Genomic DNA, 17,628 nt, shown 5'->3' on the forward strand with positions numbered 1-17,628 from the left:
TGGTCTACCTCAAACAAAGTTTTCTATGATGGATGACTACCAGTACCAGGTCAGGGTTTAGTATGCCCAGGCTATTGCAGTGGTGGTTATGGAGCGAGCCAAGAAGAGGGAGAGGAGGCGGCTTCGTTCATGCTGGACGAAGCAGTGGTTAATGCGTCGAGATTCTTTATCTCACATGCCACTGCTTCAAGAGTTGCAGGAGAACAATTCGCAGGATTACCGCAATTTCCTACAGATGGATGAGGGTATGTTCCAGGAGTTACTGCGACTGGTGAAACCCCTCATTGAGAAACAAAACACCAACATGCGGCGAGCTATTTCTGTGCAGGACCGGCTGGTGGCCACCCTGCGCTATCTGGCTACAGGGAGATCGTTTGAGGATTTGAAATTCACTACTCTCATATCCCCTCAGGCTTTGGGAAAGATCATACCTGAAACCTGCCGGCCATTATACAATGTCCTGAAAATAAAGTATTTTAAGGTAAGAACTTGTGATGTTTTAAATTCTTTATTTTTTAATGGGGGGGGGGGGCTAGTGTCTAGGTTTATAAATTTGGTCAGTTTTGAGCAAGGTACTGTAAGCTGAGGTAAATGGGGGGGGTTCTCATGTAAATTATAAGGCACTATAGTGTTTTTCTCTGGGGTGGGGGGTATTTGCTCAATTACTGTAAGTACATTTTTTTATGAATTGGGTATTATTTGCTGCTGTTTTAGCTGTGTGGCTTTCCTGATGTTGTTGATACCAGGCATGTGATTTCTGTGTGCATTTGAAATGCATCTTTCAGCTTACCTACCCTTAAACTATTCTCACTCTGTGGGTGATTTTACTTATTTTAGGTTGTATAACGGTGGCATTGTGTGGAGGTGGCAGAATGAACACAGGGGTGTGGGGCACACATACCTGTTTGTTGTCAGGTCAGTCCCTGTACACTGTACTTGTGCATGCTGTTGAAATTTGCACTCATGTGTAGCATTGATGTTCCAAAAAGGGGCCCTGACTAAAATTTTAGCAAAATGCGGAAAATCTTTTATGTCTCTGTGCTGTACTGCTGTCAGTTTCTGCATTGCAGACAAATGTCAATCAGTCACACAATTCCAGGCTGCTGGTATATCATTATGATCCAATACCATTTTAGCTGACTGTAGGAATTTCATATATTACCTTTTTAAATGTTTGCAAGGAGGTGTTGTTTCATTAATTTTTTTTTTTGGGGGAGTTTTTGAATTTCATTATTTGAAGACAGTTTTGTATGTTATGCAACACCATACTTATTGTTAAATCCACTTTTACACCAGCTGGGGTGGTTCACAGCCGGGAGCCTGAGCCGGATGATACCCAGCTGTGACTCGCCTCAGGTCCTTCCCACTGCTGTCTTCAACACAGCATATTGCTGGGTGATGGCGCTTGGAGATCACATGATCTCGAAACACCGCCTGTATATTCACTATGAACGGGAGCTGGGTTGATGCAACCCGGCTCCCGTTTACACAGCACAGCTAGCTGGGTTGAACCTGTGTTCAACCCTGCAAGCTACCTGAGTTGGAATACCGGTTCACTCGACCGGGATTATTCCAACTAGGCCCATTTACACTGCACAGCAACACGGGTTATGCACGCTTATGTGTAATAACCCATGTTAGAAGGCGGCAGTGTAAAAGGGGTATAAGTTTAATGTGTTAATTTTTTGGAATTTATTGTGGTATTTAGCCTATTGTGTAATTTACCTGTCCTCAGTGCTCCTGTTTGTTCTCACTTTTGTAGATATACTGGTTGTCAATTTTTAAGGTTAGATATACAAATTTCAGTCACATGCATAGCTAATCATATTTATTCCTTTCCTTTCCAGTTTCCTCAAAACACACGAGACTGGATGATGGTTGCCGAACAATTTGATCGTTGGAATTTGGGCGACCCTCTGATGGGGGAACCTTTAAGGATACTGAGTTCTTTGCCGGGCTGAAGGATGGTAGACTGCATTTGCCAAAGGCAGAAGACTCTTAAGCATGGCATGAACTTCGTCTTTGTTGCGCATGAGGAATTTGCTCTGGAGGAACATCCTGAAACCTTTTCCACAAAGGGCTCTTAATGAAGAGAAACATGTTTTTTAATTGTAGACTTTCCCAAGCCTGCCGCATTGTCAAGAACACATTCGGAATTCTGTGCAGTCGTTTTAGGATATTTTGTACGACAATCGATTTAAAAGTGGAAAAAATTGATGCAGTTGTGTTGGCTTGTTGAGCGCTACATAATTACTTGAGGTGCAAGACCACTCAAACCAGGCCAACAGCAACCTCAAATGACCCTGAACCAATGGAGACGAATGTGTCCGTGGCCCCTCTAGAAAATTTGGAAAGAGCCATGTCCTCTCATGGTGCTACTATCAAAGCAAAATTGGTCCATGAACAATATCTTGCTTACTTTATTGGGATTGGGGCAGTGTCTTGGCAAGCCAGCGCTATTGCCTGATTCTTTCAAATGAACCTGATTGTTGGTTTTTAAATTTTAAACATTTTCAAGGTCTTTATAAATTTGCAAAAATGTCTGCAAAATAAAGATGTTTGGTTTCACCATATTTTGCACAATAATTGCTTATTGGTCCATACAATGTATTATGTATTACTCTAAATTTATGGTAATGGTTTACATTTTTAAATTCTGATGTAGTGACAATTTTTTTAATTTATTTTACAGATTATGTGTCATAAATTATTCTCCTCCAAATTGCCTGAATGAGGGAGTTCCGACCTGTTGTCAGCCCACATTTACCGGCGGTGGTCGCTTGACTGATATGGGTTTTCCACACTCGATAACACATATTGGGGTATATGCAATTGCGGTCGAATTCCCGAAAATGTCGAAAAGCTGGACTTTTTCGCCCAAAAATAAAATTGGACAATGCAATACAGTACTTTTCGTCAATAAAAAACGGACTTTTCAAATTCGACTTTTTGAAATTCGACATTTGACAAATTCGACATTTCTGCAATGGTACAAATGCGGCTTTTCGACAAAAGTGTATTCAATTGAAGAATGTAAATTCGACAACCGTGCTTTTTGACAGTAAATTCGTCATTTTCAATCCGCCTCACTTTGCTGGCGGAATGTAATAAAAAATTTAAACTTTTTTTTTTGTGGTTTTTTTTTATTGCTAACAGCATATTTATTTATATTAGAAGGGATTAGGTACTTGGTTTGTCTATTTAGGAGGCACAAGTATTATTTATATATTTTTTTAAAAATATATATATATATATATATATTTTTTTTTTTTTTTTTTTTTTATGGAATGGGACCCCGCGCATTTTTTTTCGTGTTTTTTGTACCATCTGAAAAGTCGATTCAAAATCCGTCAATTGGTCCGTTTTTCGACAGCGGGACTGTCGAATCCGTTTTTTATTGAATATGTCGAATTCCGGCACCCGCCGGCCGGAATTCGACAGTTGAATTGTGTCGAATTTAAAAACGGGCGAAAAATTGCCGCAATTCGCCCGGAATTGCATATACCCCATTGTACATTTAGCAACTCATAAGTAATCCATTTCATAATAGATGCAAATACCTATAAATTAATCCCTAAACCTATACCAGAGGTTCTCAAATGCAGTCCTCAAGTCACCCCAACAGTACAGGTTTTAAGTTTATCCATGTTTGCCAATAGGTTACTTAATTAGCACATCAGTCAGTTTGATTTAACCATCTGTGCTGAGCCATGGATATACCTAAAGGTCCTTAAAAGATAAACCTTAAAACCAAAAAGTCATTTCTACTACCACCCTCCTCCAAACATTTGTGGGTAAACACTGCCAAGTCCCCTTGTGGGCTTTCTGCATTTTTCAACAATGCATTACATCATTAATTCAATTTAGATACTTTAATCAAATATACAATCAACCATTATTAACATGATTCTATCTCAAGAAAACACTCCGAACAATTTTTTTTTGTGCAAAATATTGACTTTAAAAAATAACGATTTCTGGTCTGGATTTTTTGCTTGTATGAGGCCAACAAGTGCCTATGGGGGTCATTCCGTGTTGATCGCTAGCTGCCGTTGTTCGCAGTGATCAGGCGCGTCGTACAGGTACAATGAGCATCGTGGGTTTGCATAGAGTCTAATGAACATTCCTGTCGCACGGCTGAACCCAGGAAGATTGACACGAAGTGGGCGTTTCTGGGTGGCAACTGACTATTTTCAGGGAGTGTTTGGTAAAACGCAGCCGTGGCAGAAAAAATGCAGGTGTGGCTGGGCGAGTGTGTGACGTCAAAAGCCGTCCCTCCGTTGTTAGAATCAACGCACACGAAGAGTAACTACAGGGCTGGTCTTGTTTTGCACAAAAATATTTTGCAGGCACTCTGCTGCACAAGCGTTCGCACTTCTTCAAAGTGAAAATACACTTCCCAGTGGGTGGTGGCAATGTGTTTGCACGGCTGCTTATTAACTGCTAGCGAGCGATCAACTCGGAATGACCCCCTCAGTGTCAAGGACTATCGCAACAGAATATATACTGTAGGAATCAGGCATTGAACAATCCATTGGGACCGCAGAGGTTTTTGCAGTGATGCAAACTTAACATGGGTAAATGGAACAAGATGCAAAAATACAGAACAGTGGTTTGTATAGGAACACAACTAGAACGGACATCGCAATGATCAGAAGTCCAGGACCATGAGCTAAACAAACCAACATTGTGGAGCAATGTCCAAAATGAAAATTATCATGGTACAAGCACTTCAAAGAGAATATCTAGAACAATTTTTCAAACAATACTAAAAAACCGATATAAAAAAATAATTTTCAAAAAATTAAGTATTAAAAAAAGGGCCAGCATCCGGTGGGGTGAACTGTGCACTCAGCAATTCTAAGTAGACACCACTGGACTAAGTGCTGGTGTGAGTGGATGTGGTGGGATTTGGGGGTCCCGGCGCATAATATGTTTGGGGTTGCGAAATATTTGCCTTCGCATACTGCATGGGTGGGCGATAAGGGTAGTTGGTTGGGGGGTCCATGGGCCTGTGGTGAATAGGATATGGTGTTATGTCAACCTCATCAGTAATTCCACTACACAGGTGGATGTTCCTGATCTTTTGGAGGCTTACAGGCTGATTCTTCAAATTGATGATGACGAAGAACCCCCAGCCTACCTCTAAGAAACCAGATAAGTTTAAGCGTCAGAAGGTTACTAAATCGGTTTTACCCCATTCTGAACATTTGGTTGACATACGTCAGGAATCCTGGGAGTATCCAGGACAGAAATTCTCTGTCTAAGAAGATGCTAGCTCGTTATCCCCTCGCTGCAGAGTTAAGTAAAAATTGTGAAACACCGCCGCCAGGGGGACTCAAAAGTCGCACGTTTGGTGGTGTCATCTGCTCTGCCTGTCACTACCGTTACCTCTTTGAAGGAACCGACGGATAAACGAGTGGAGGGTTGCTTGAAATCTATTTACACGCTTACTGGAGCTGTGCATAGGCCTACTATTGCGGCCTCTTGGGCTGCTAAAGTCATAGAGGCCTGGGTTCAGGAAGTTGAAGCGGAACTACTGTCTAATTTTCCTGATAATGCTAGACAGTGTCTTTCATACATTATTACAGCCTCTCATTAGATACAGGAGGCGGCATCTGATGCAGGTATCCTGGCAGCCAAAGCGTCTACTACGTCTATTCGGTCTCGCCGGATCCTCTGGTTGCGGTCCTGGTCTATAGATCTGGACTCTAAAAAGACCTCGGAGGTGATCCCTTTTAAGGGAAACATTATTTTTGGGGAAGACCTAAATAAGATTGTTGCTGACTTAGGATCTGCTAAAACTGCATGTCTACCTAGTACTACTCCTTCAGCTCCGAAGGCTAAAGGTCCATACACACTGGTCATTTTTGCCCAGCGTGTATGTACAGCGATGATCGCTGATATCGCTGGGCTGAAAAGCGCTTGGTGCATACACACCGAGCGCTTTTCCCCGCTGCCCAGCGATGTCAGCGGGGGTGAGCGGCTTTCCATAGCAGGACGTTATGGAAAGCCGCTCACCCCGCCGTTTATCTACTGGTAATACCAGTAGATGAACGCGGCCGCCAGCGATGAAGCGGGAGCTCGCATCAACGCTCATCGTTTGGTCATACACACTGGGCGGCTTTGAGCTGTAAGCAGCTCAAAACACCAAATGTGAGCTGCTTTCAGCTCAAAATTGCCCAGTGTGTATGGGCCTTAAGAGTACTTCCTTTCGTTCCTTTTGACCTCCAGGTAAAGCAAAGGGTCAGGCGTACCTGAAACAGGCTCGCACTTCCAAATCCACTAAGCCCAAATCATAGCGTGCCTGGGCTGTCTGTCAGCCTGCTTCCAAAACAGACAAGCCTGCGGCATGACGGGGTGGGCCTCACTCTGGGGGATTCCAGGGTGGGAGGCCGACTTCTGTAGTTTGCTCAGGTATGGTTACAGACCACTTCAGACGCCTTGGTAAGGGAAGTCGTCGCTCACGGATACGCCATCTCTTTCATGAAACATTTCCCTCGCCAGTTTTGCTCAACAAACGTCCCTTTGGCAAAAAAACTCCATCTGGTGGTACAATCCCTCCTGGACACGGGAGTGATAGTGCCGGTGCCTCTAACTCAGAGAGGCAGGGGGTACTATTCAACGCTGTTCCTAGTTCTGAAGCCGAATGGATCTTCCCGACCCATTCTCAACCTCAAGTCTTTGAACAAATTTGTGAGAGTTTCAAAATTCTGTATGGAAACTCTTCGCTCTATTATTCTGGCTTTGGAGCCCAAGGACTATATGGTATCCCTGGACATTCAGGATGCATATCTGCATATACCTTTTGCAGTGTCGCATCAGCAATACCTGCGGTTTGCTATTGGCAACCAACATTTTCAATTCCAGGCCTTAGTTTTTGGTCTGACCACGGCTCCAAGGGTCTTCACCAAGGTCATGATGGCTCTACTCCGCCGTCAGGGTATCAGGATCCTGACGTATCTGGACGACTTGTTGATCCTGGCAAACTCTCCGGAAGTTCTCCTTCGTCATCTGGAACTGCAAGTACTAAGCCTCATGGTGTCTGCTTTCGACATAGTGGAGTACGCTCAATTTTATTCATGCCCTCTCCAAGTGGGACGGCCTACCTCACCGGATCAGGACTCAGATAATCTCTTTGACTTCGGAGGTCCGCTTGTCACTAAGCTGGTGGCTACTGGACTAGCAACTGAGCAGAGGTCGTCCCTTCTGGATCTCCAACTGGGTCCTTCTGACGACGGATGCCAGTCTGCGGGGCTGGGGCGCGGTGATGGAGCAACACACTCTTCAGGGTCGGTGGACCAGGGAGGAATTTCTCTTCCCGATAAACATTCTGGAATTGCGGGCAGTGTTCAATGAGTTGACACTAGCCCTGCCTTTAGTACAGAATAGGCCTGTTCAAGTACAGTCAGACAACACCACCACGATGGCGTACATAAATCAAGGCGGCACTCAAAGCCGCATATCAATGATGGAAGTATCAAAAATCCTTCGTTGGGCGGAACGCCATCTGCCAGCCATATCGGCAGTGTTCATTCCGGGAGTCCTCAACTGGGAAGCGACGTCAGGACGTACACGCCGGAGAGTAGAGTCTTCATCCGAAAGTCTTTCAACTCCTAGTGGACAAGTGGGGCCTACTAGATGTAGATCTGATGGTGTCTCGACACAATCACAAGGTACCGGTCTTCGGAGCAAGGACAAGGGATCCTCAAGCAGCAGTGGACGCACTGGCAACTCCATTGAACTTTCGGCTGCCGTACGTGTTCTCTCCGATATCACTTCTGCCCAGGGTGATAAGGAAGTTCAAGCAAGAAGGAGGAGTACTACTTCTGATCGCTCCAGCGTGGCCCAGACGGCATTGGTTCTCAGACCTGCAGGGTCTCTCGATAGAGCGTTCTCTTCTACTTCCGCAACGCCCAGACCTCCTCGTTCAGGGCCCTTGTGTCTACCAGGATTTGACTCTGCTGGCTTTGACAGCGTGGCTCTTGAAGCTTCCGTACTGAGGGCCAAAGGATTTTCTGAGGCGGTCATTCAAACTATGTTAAAGGCCCGTAAACCGGCTTCTGCTCTGTTTTATTATAGGGTCTGGAATTCTTACTTCACATGTTGTACTGCTAAGAATTATGATGCATTCAAGTTCAGTATTGCCAATCTTTTGGCTTTCCTGCAACAGGGCATGGACTTAGGCCTTCGTCTGGCCTCCCTCAAGGTTCATATTTCTGCCTTGTCGATATGGTTTCAGAGAAAAATTGCGACTCTCCCTGATGTTCATACATTCACTCGGGGTGTTTTACGGATTCAACCTCCCTATGTTCCGCCTGCGACTCCTTGGGATTTGTTGGTTGTTCTGGACGCCTTTCAAGAGTCTTTGTTTTAACCTCTTGAGTCTGTGGACCTTAAGTGGCTTTGTTCTTGCTGGCTGTATCTATGTGAAGAGAACCGCCTCCCTTAGGAGATCTGATTCTCTCTTTGTCCTTTTTGGTTTTCACAAACGTGGCTGGCCTGCAAATAAGCAGACCTTGGCCAGATGGATTAGACTGGTGATTGCACATGCTTATGTACAGACTGTCCTTCCAGCTCCTGCTACCATCAAAGCCCATTCTACTCTGTCTGTTGGACTTTCTTGGGCGGCCCGCCGTGGTGCAATCCTTGAGCAATTGTGCAAGGCGGCTACGTGGTCCTCAGTGAAAACGTTCATAAGGTTCTATGCCTAAGATACTTCCGCCTCCCAGGATGCCTCGTTTGGACGCCGGGTTATTGTGCCCGCTACACTGCGTCCCCTCCCATGAGAAACTGCTTTAGGACTTCCCTGATGTTATCCCTGTGGAACTCCAGTGTAGCCCACTGCAGAAAAGGAGATTTATGATAAGAACTTACCTTTGTTAAATCTCTTTCAACGAGGTACACTGGGTTCCACAGGGCGCCTACCCTGACGCACTTAGCTTCTTTGGGTTTGTATGGCATTAGCCGCTGATACCTTCTCCTGTCGTGAGAATGTGGTTTATGTGGCTACTAACTGTTGTCGTCTTTTACCTGCTACTGCATTGAACTGGTTAACAAAACTGAGCTCTTGTGAACGGAGGTGGGGTTATAGAGGAGGCGGCGCTATGTATCCTGGGAACAGTCAAAGCTTTTAGCCTGTTGGTGCCTCGGATCAAGATTCAACTCTACACCCTGATGTTATCCCTGTGGAACCCAGTGTACCTCGCAGAAAGATTTAACAAAGGTAAGTTCTTACCATAAATCTCCTTTTCCCTCTTCAGCACAGTTAGAGGACATGCTGGAGTTGACATGGGTGAAGTCAGACAAGAGTTTCAAACTTTCTAAGATGTGTAACTCCTTTTATCCGTTCCTGTCTAAGGATAGATCCAAGTGTGAGAAAGTCCACGTGGCGCGCCTCATACGTTCATCAGTGCTTCTCATTCCAGATACCTCTTCACTTAAAGACCCTATGGCTCGAAAGGTGGACACTTTTTTTAAGACAGCATATACACATGCTGGGGCTATTACCAGACCGGCCCTGGCATCGGCCTGGGTAACAAAAGCAGTCAGTAGTTGGACAGAACAGCTGCAGCAGGGCTAGTCGTCCAACGTCAGTAGGAAGCACTTATTGGTTCTGGTGGGCAACATTCAGAAAGAGAATACCTATCAGGCACTATGGATACAGCAGTCCTCACTTCTAAAGTTTCGGCTTCTACGGTAGCCAGGTGCTCTCTGTGGCTCCGTTCATGGAGGGCAGAAGCCGCCTCCAAGAACTCTCTTGAGGTTCTTCCGTATGTGGGAGATACCCTGTTTGGCCAAGAATTGGACAAAACTGTGACGTCTCTAGCAACTTTTAAAATGGTCGTCCGTCGTCAGCGGCCCCTAGGTCCAAGACTTAATTTCGCTCCTTTCACCCACAAGGAAGGGCCAAAGGTCAAGCCACCTCTAGATGCCAATACCCCACAAAAGGCTCCAAGCCCTGTACTAAACCATGGGCTACCAGATGCCCAACCTCAAAACCTGCAGACAAGCCTGCAGTGTGACGGGGTGGGCCTCCCGGAGACCCCAGGGTAGTGGGCCGAACTTCTGTCTTTTGCGCCTCGATGGTCCGATATCACGAAAGACGCTTGGGTCAGAGACGTTGTGTCTCAAAGATATGCTCTGACGTTCCTGCACCGGCCTCCAACAACATTTTTCACCACGGGGCTTCTGGGGAATCCCGGTGAGTCAGAAGCTCTACAAAGGTTGGTCGGCTCCCTACTGGCCTCCAACGTCATTTTCCCGATGCCGAGGGATCAAAGAGGACAAGGCTTCTACATCTCGCTCTTTCTTTTTCGGAAACCGGACAGTTCTTTTCAACCGATTCTAAACCTCAAAAAGGTGAACGTTTTCCTACGGGTTCCCAAATTCCAAATGGAGTCTCTATGATCCATCATACTGGTTCTGCAGCTGGGAGACTGTATGGCATCGCTTGATATCCAGGATGCATATCTTCATGTGCCAATTCGGCTAAGCCACCAACGGTTTCTCAGGTTCGCAGTGAAGGAAGATCACTTCCAGTTTCGAGCTTTACCGTTCGAAATCTCCGCGGCTCTGAACGTTTTCACAAAGATCATGGCGGTTATTACTGCGCACATGAGATACCAAGGAATTTGTATCCTACCTTACTTGGATGACCTCCGTCTTCTGAATCAGTCCCAGGAAGGCCGCTCCTTGCAGCTACAGTCAGCAGTGGAGATCCTACAATCACACAGCTGGAGGATGAATTGGAAAAAATTGTCTTTGACGCCCTCGCAAACAATCCTTCATTTAGGTGCGTTTTTGGATTCCAGGGTACGACGTGTTTCTGCCGCGGGCCAAGATCGTACATTATCCGTCCATGCCTGCATTCGTGTGCTGGGCTCAATGGTGGCGGCCTTCGACATGGTGGAGTACGCTCAGTTCTTGACAAAGGGTAATCCCCGAAACGCGTTGAAGTTAACATTGTGACGGATTTATACCCACCACGGGACGACCACTGCGGCACTTCCATCCGAACAGGAAACTACACTACAACATTGCGGCATTATCCCTCGTTCCTATGATGCGGGTCTGAATCCGGTTTTATTTTGAACTTTTCTTACTTGTTTTATTGGATGAATAAACCATTATGATTGTGAAGTGCATCGGGTTGCCTGTCTCCTGTCCACATGTGCCGGTGATTAAAAGATACCTTTTGGTGCGCTCGCGACATAATTTTAATGTAAATGTAAAGCCTGCTAATCCTGACGAGCGGCCATCTGCTTCCACTGGTTAAAGGTACCTTTATGTGAGAGCGAGATAGAATTCTAATGTGAGTGTCTTTCTCATTGCGTGGGATCACCTGACCACTGATCTGGATGAAGCAGTTTATTCTTAGGTTTTGACACCTTTTAGAAGCGCTAGTTTTTAAACAATGTCTTGTGGTTTCAGTTCCACTCTCGTCCAGTGCAGTTGGATGTTCTTCGCAAGAGGGAAGGTACCTCTCTCCACATTTGGTCTCAAACCATACTCCTCTCTCTGGAGGTTCGGCAGTCATTAACATGGCGGCTCCTAGGTACCAATCTGTACAAGGGACGCCCCTTTTGGATACAAGACTGGACCTTGGTCACCACGGATGCCAGTCTCCGGGGATGGGGGGGGGGGTCCCAGGAACTCACACGTTCCAAGGTCGCTGGTCCTCTCGACAAAGTACTCTTCCGATCAATGTGTTGGTATTGAGAGCAATCCTCCGGACGTTAAAGTCAGCTCAGTTTCTCCTGAAAGACTGGACGGTCAAAGTTTAGTCAGACAACGCGACAGCCGTTGCTTACATCAACTGCCAAGGAGGCACTTGCAGTCATTGTGTCATGCAGGAAGTCACCAAGATTTTCCTCTAGGCGGAACAACACCTTCTGGCTCTGTCAGCTGTGTTCATCCCCTGCATGCTCAACTGGGAAGCAGATTTCCTAAGTCATTACGTGCACTTGGGCGAATAGATGCTCCATGCAGCAGTGTTCAAGATGTTGGTCTCCCGGTGGGGGATGCCAGACATAGACCTCATGTCATTGCGTCACAACAGACAGGTCAGCAGGTTCGGCTCCCACACACGAGATCCAGAAGCGTTTCTGGTGGATGCGCTAACAGCTCATTGGACGTTTTTCCCTGGTGTACGTCTTTCCTCTGATCTCCCTGATACTCTGGGTAGTTCGAAAATTCAAGCAAGAAGGAGGAACAATGATCCTGGTGGTCCCAGATTGGCCCTGTCGCCTGTGGTATGCAGATTACCTCAGCTTGTCCATAGACGCACCTTGGCGTCTCCCCTTGCTTCCAGAGCTCCAGTCCCGCAGGGCCCCTGTCTTCCTCCGGATCTCAACCGCCTCGCTTTGACGAGGTGGCTGTTGAGACATCCGTCCTGAAGAAAAAGTTTTTTCCAGGACTCTGATCAAGGCAAGAAGGACATCGTCAGCTACGGTATACCATCGCATTTGGATAACCTATTTTGCATGGTGCACTTTTCGACAGTTTAATCCTCGGTCCTTTCGTCTAGCCCAACTTCTGGCCTTCCTTCAGTCGGGTTTAGACCTAGGTCTCCGTTTGTTGTACCTGAAAGGTGTCGCCCCTTTCCGTGCTGTATCAGAAGCAGTTAGCTTCTTTACCGGATGTGCGCACATTTCTACAGGGAGTACTTCATGTCCAGCTACCCTTTGTGGCTCCAGTTGCTCCTTGTGATCTCTCCTTGGCGCTAAAAGTGTTGCAGTCTGCTCCGTTGGACTTACCTGGAAGACCTTGTTCCTCTTCACCATATCTTCGGCCCGTAGGGTCTCAGATCTTTGTACTTTGTCCTGGCATTTGCCCTACCTGGTGTTTCACCCGGATAGGGCGGTCTTGCGTACACGCGCAGGATTCCTTCCTCAGGTGGTATCAGGATTTCACCTGTATCAGGAAATAGTGGTACCTGCCCTGAGGGCCGCATCTCTGGAGGAGGCTTCCTTGGATGTGGTGCGCGCCCTCCGTATTTATATTGACAAGACTAGGGACTTCCGTTTCTCGAATTCCCACTTTTGTCTTGTCAGATTCTCTCAAACGGGGCTGGCCGACGTCTAAACAGACCAAGGCCAGGTGGCTCTGATTGACTATTCAACACGCCTATTCGGCGTTACACCTTACTACCCCCAAGGGGATAAAGGCCCATTCCACACGTATTGGGGGGGCATCGTGGGGCCTCGGCCGAACAGTTTTGCAAAGCGGCCACATGGTCTTCTGCCCAGACTTTCATAAAGTTCTATGCGTTTGACACCTTTGTGTTCGATGACGCAGCCTTCGGGCATAGGGTCCAAAGCGCGGTCCAGGAGCGTCCCCGCCCTTAAAGGGACAGCTTTCGGACGTCTTAGCATACAGCTCCTGTGCCCCCTAGAGGACGAAATAGAAAATGGGATTTATGGTCTTGCCTTGATAAATCCATTTATTTGAGTCCATAGAGGGCACAGGATGCCCACCCTGACGCACCTGTCTTGCAGGACTGGGTTTCTTCTGTTGGTGGTGAGTAGCCGTTCATCTTCTCAGTATATTTCTGTGTGATGTGTCCTTCCTTCCTCTTCCTGCCCATTCCTGCCTTGGTATTGCTATTAAAACTGGCGGGGTATATTGGAGGGAAGCAAGGCCTGCTGGGTACTTAACAGTAACCCCTTTGGTGCCGACCTCGCTCCCAGCCATCCTATACCCAGCATAAAGCTCCTGTGCCCAAATGAACTCACTGAAATGGATTTATCAAGGTAAGACCATAAATCCCATTTTATGCAAATATTTTGTTACATTGTATTACACTGTTGCATTTAGTAACATTGGGGTTGATTCTATTCATTGCAATGTGAATAACGGCAGGAATGTGGTCCCAGAGCACAAACCGCATCGCAGCTGTGCACTAAAGTCAGAGAATTCCAGTTCGACTAAATACCAGGTTTAAGGCGCTAGTACCAGCCTTCTCCAACATAATAGTGTGCTGAATTGGATAGCTCCGGAACCACATGCCAGTTCTATTCACATCGCGTTGAATGGAATCAACCCCATAGTCTGAAATGTTCATGAGCATGTATAGATATTATAAGATCACATTTGAAATGTTTTTAACATCTGATTATTAATTAACTAATGCATAAAATAAATTTGTGGACTACCTACTACTCCTACCTGAGAGAGTAGAGAAGCTCCCGATGAAAGCAGAAGTGGTACAGAAATGTGCTGAGCAGAACAATAACCACTCAATATGCTCTTTTGAACCTGGGGGGGGGGGGGGGCGGAGGCGGGAGGCCCAACGTCTTGAAGGGTTAATTGTCCCGTTTCCCGCTGACAGGACACTGAGCTCCTGAGGGAACTATTTGCAAGCCCCACCACGGTGAGCGTACATTCCTGCAGCACGCCGCCACACCTAACAGGTTGCTCTCTTCTTTTCCTTTTCCTCTGGAGGATAGGAAGAAATGGGAAAATCCACCGATAGTGGACGCATCAGTTTCTAGGCTGTCATATAAAATTGTATTGCCTGTCCCTGGTGCAGCCTCCCTAAAAGATACGGCTGATCGTAAAATTGAGACTACACTCAAATCCTTGTATACAGCTGCTGGGGTGGCCCTGAGACCCACTATTGCATGTGCGTGGATCACAAAAGCCATTGCTAAATGGTCATGTAACCTAATTGAGAAATGGTCCGGATCGCATCTTCACATGCACCAGAGGATCCGTCTGTCGCCAAAAGCGAGGATCTCCCTTCTGTGGTGGCTACAGATTTCTCACCTCGTCGGAGGTTCGAAATTCAGGACTGGATCCTGTTAACCACGGATGCAAGCCTCAGATGTTGGGGAGCAGTCACCCAGGTGGTGCAGTTTCAAGGAAGATGGTCAAGTCAGGAAGTCATCCTTCCAATCAACATTCTGGAACTCAGGGCCATATACAACGCCCTTCTGCAGGCTTCTTATCTTCTTCAAGATCGGGCCATTCAGGTCCAGTCGGACAATGTGACGGCAGTAACGTACATAAACAGACAGGGTGGAGCGAAAAACAGAGTAACAATGTCAGAGGTGTCAAGAATTCTCCTCTGATCCAAAAAAAACGCTGTGGCGTTGTTAGCGGTTTTCATTCCAGTAGTAGGCAACTGGGAAGTAGACTTCCTCAGCAGACACGACCTGCACTCGGGGCCTTCACCCGGAAGTGTTCAGGTGCTTGAAACGTCAGTTGGGATATCCACAAATAGACATGATGGCCCCTCGTCTCAACAAGAAGCTCAAGAGACCCACAGGGAGTAGCAGTAGACGCTCTGACGACTCCATGGGTCTATCAGATGGTGTACGTGTTTCCTCCACTTCCTCCGATCCCAAGAATTCTCAAAGGAATAAAAAGGGAAAAGCTTCAAGCAATACTCATCGACTGAAGGGCCTGGTATGCTGACCTTCTGGAGATGCTCCTCGAAGATCTGTGGCCTCTACCTCTTTGCGAGGATCTTCTGCAACAGGGCCCGTTCGTCTATCAGGACTTACCGCAGCTACGTTTGACGTCATGGAAGTTGAACGGCTGAATCTAGCCAGAAGAGGGATCCCTAACAAAGTTGTCACGACTATGATCCAAGCCAGGAAGGGGGTAATGTCGCAACATTACCACTGTATTTGGAAGAAATACGTCTCTCGGTGTGCGAGCAGAACTTGTTCTGCTGTGGAATTTCACCTGGGACGTTTCTTGCTTTTTCTGCAGGCAGGGGTGGATGTGGGCCTACTTCTAGCCTCCATAAAAGTCCAGATTTCGCCTTGTCCATTTTCTTTCAGAATCAATTGGCTTCTCTCCCTGATGTCCAGACGTTTTTGAAAGGGGTTCTGCGCATCCATCCTCCCTTTGTGCCTCCCACGGCACCTTGGAATCTCAATTTGGTGCTGCAGTTCCTCCAGTCGGACTGGTTTGAACCATTACAGGATGTGGACGTAAAATATCTTATGTGGAAGACCGTCACACTGTTGGCCTTGGCTTCAGCAAGACGTGTGTCTGAGCTGGGGGCTTTGTCTCACAAGAGCCCCTATTTAATTTTTCATCAGGACAGAGTTGAACTCAGAACTCGTCAGCAATTTCTTCCGAAAGTGGTGTCTGCGTTTCACATCAACCAACCTATTGTGGTTCTGGTTATCACCGACACTTCTGCTATTTCAGAGTCTTTAGATGTTGTGAGGGCTTTGAAGGTATACGTAAAGAGGACAGCTCGTCACAGGAAATCTGATTCGCTGTTCCTTCTATATGATCCCAATAAAATTGGGTGTCCTGCTTCAAAGCAGACAATTGCACGCTGGATCAGGCTCACTATCCAGCATGCTTATTCCATGACAGGTTTGCCGGTTCCAAAATCTGTACAGGCCCACTCTACTAGGTCGGTGGGTTCTTCCTGGGCTGCTGCCCGGGGTGTCTCGGCTTTACAGCTCTGCCGAGCAGCTACTTGGTCAGGTTCGAACACGTTTGCTAAGTTCTACAAGTTTGATACTTTGGCCTCTGAGGACCTTCAGTTTGGTCAATCAGTTCTGCAGGAACCTCAGCACTCTCCCACCCGGTTTCGGAGCTCTGGTACATCCCCATGGTACTAAATGGAATCCCAGTATCCTCTAGGACGTAAGAGAAAATAGAATTTTAATTACTTACTGGTAAATCCTTTTCTCGTAGTCCGTAGAGGATACTGGGCATCCGCCCAGTGCTTCGTTCTTCCTGCACTGTTACTTGGTTAAGTATTGTTGGTTCAGCTGTTGCTGTTCCTGTTTAAAGTTGGGTTAGCATAGCTTTCCTGTTTTGTGTGTGCTGGTTCGGAATCTCACCACTATCTTTATCTATCCTTCTCTCAAAGTATGTTCCTCTCCTCGGGCACAGTTTCTTAGATTGAGTCTGGTAGGAGGGGCATAGAGGGAGGAGCCAGCCCTCACTATCAAATTCTTAAAGTGCCCATGGCTCCTAGTGGACCCGTCTATACCCCATGGTACTAAATGGAACCCCAGTATCCTCTACGGACTGCGAGAAAAGGATTTACTGGTAAGTAATTAAAATCTTATTTTTGTGTGTAGATTATATTGACTTAAACGACTGGATGCAAGCACAGTCTATTTGTTTATCATACCTTGTTTTGGAGATTTCTGTCCCTGGAAACTGGTGGGATAATTACTGACCCAGCAAAATACATAGATTTGGTCACCTGTGCATGGTTAAAGAAATCCTCAAAACATGACCTGTTGACTGGAGATGAGAACTCTTGAACTATAGATGTGTCCTCATACATCTTTCCTCAATACGACACATAACGGGAGATGACTGACGTGAGTGAGCTGACAGGTCCTGTACAACTCTGTTAGCATATGGCGTCTTTTTATGCTAAATATGCGTCTTATTCACTATGAGAATAGGACATACAACCAGACTCTGCTGATTAAAATGATATGCAGCATGTCTGTATTCTTTGTGCGTCTGCGGCTGTATCTGCATATGAAATGGTATGTTATTGTTTTCTAGGAAAACACTGTAGCGTAGCATTTCGTATGTAGATACAGCCATGGTCACGCACAGAATATAGACATGCCGCATATCCTTGTAATCAGCATAAGCTGCTTGTGCGTCCTATTCGTATCATTTTGTGAT

At 46.4% G+C, this 17,628-nt stretch overlaps 1 protein-coding gene and 1 long non-coding RNA gene across 8 annotated transcripts in view; both read left to right on the forward strand.

The window, feature by feature from the left end:
* Window positions 1–17,628, forward strand: part of STK31 (serine/threonine kinase 31) — a 783,847-nt gene that overhangs the window by 542,989 nt on the left and 223,230 nt on the right. The gene's annotated exons all lie outside the window — the stretch shown is intronic.
* Window positions 411–2,573, forward strand: LOC134927357 (uncharacterized). The gene is made up of 2 exons (XR_010177619.1): window positions 411–481; window positions 1,848–2,573. It is a non-coding gene; the product is annotated as an uncharacterized LOC134927357 (long non-coding RNA).

The sequence above is a fragment of the Pseudophryne corroboree genome, chromosome 5 (assembly GCF_028390025.1).
Source record: "Pseudophryne corroboree isolate aPseCor3 chromosome 5, aPseCor3.hap2, whole genome shotgun sequence".
Lineage (NCBI taxonomy): Eukaryota > Metazoa > Chordata > Amphibia > Anura > Myobatrachidae > Pseudophryne > Pseudophryne corroboree.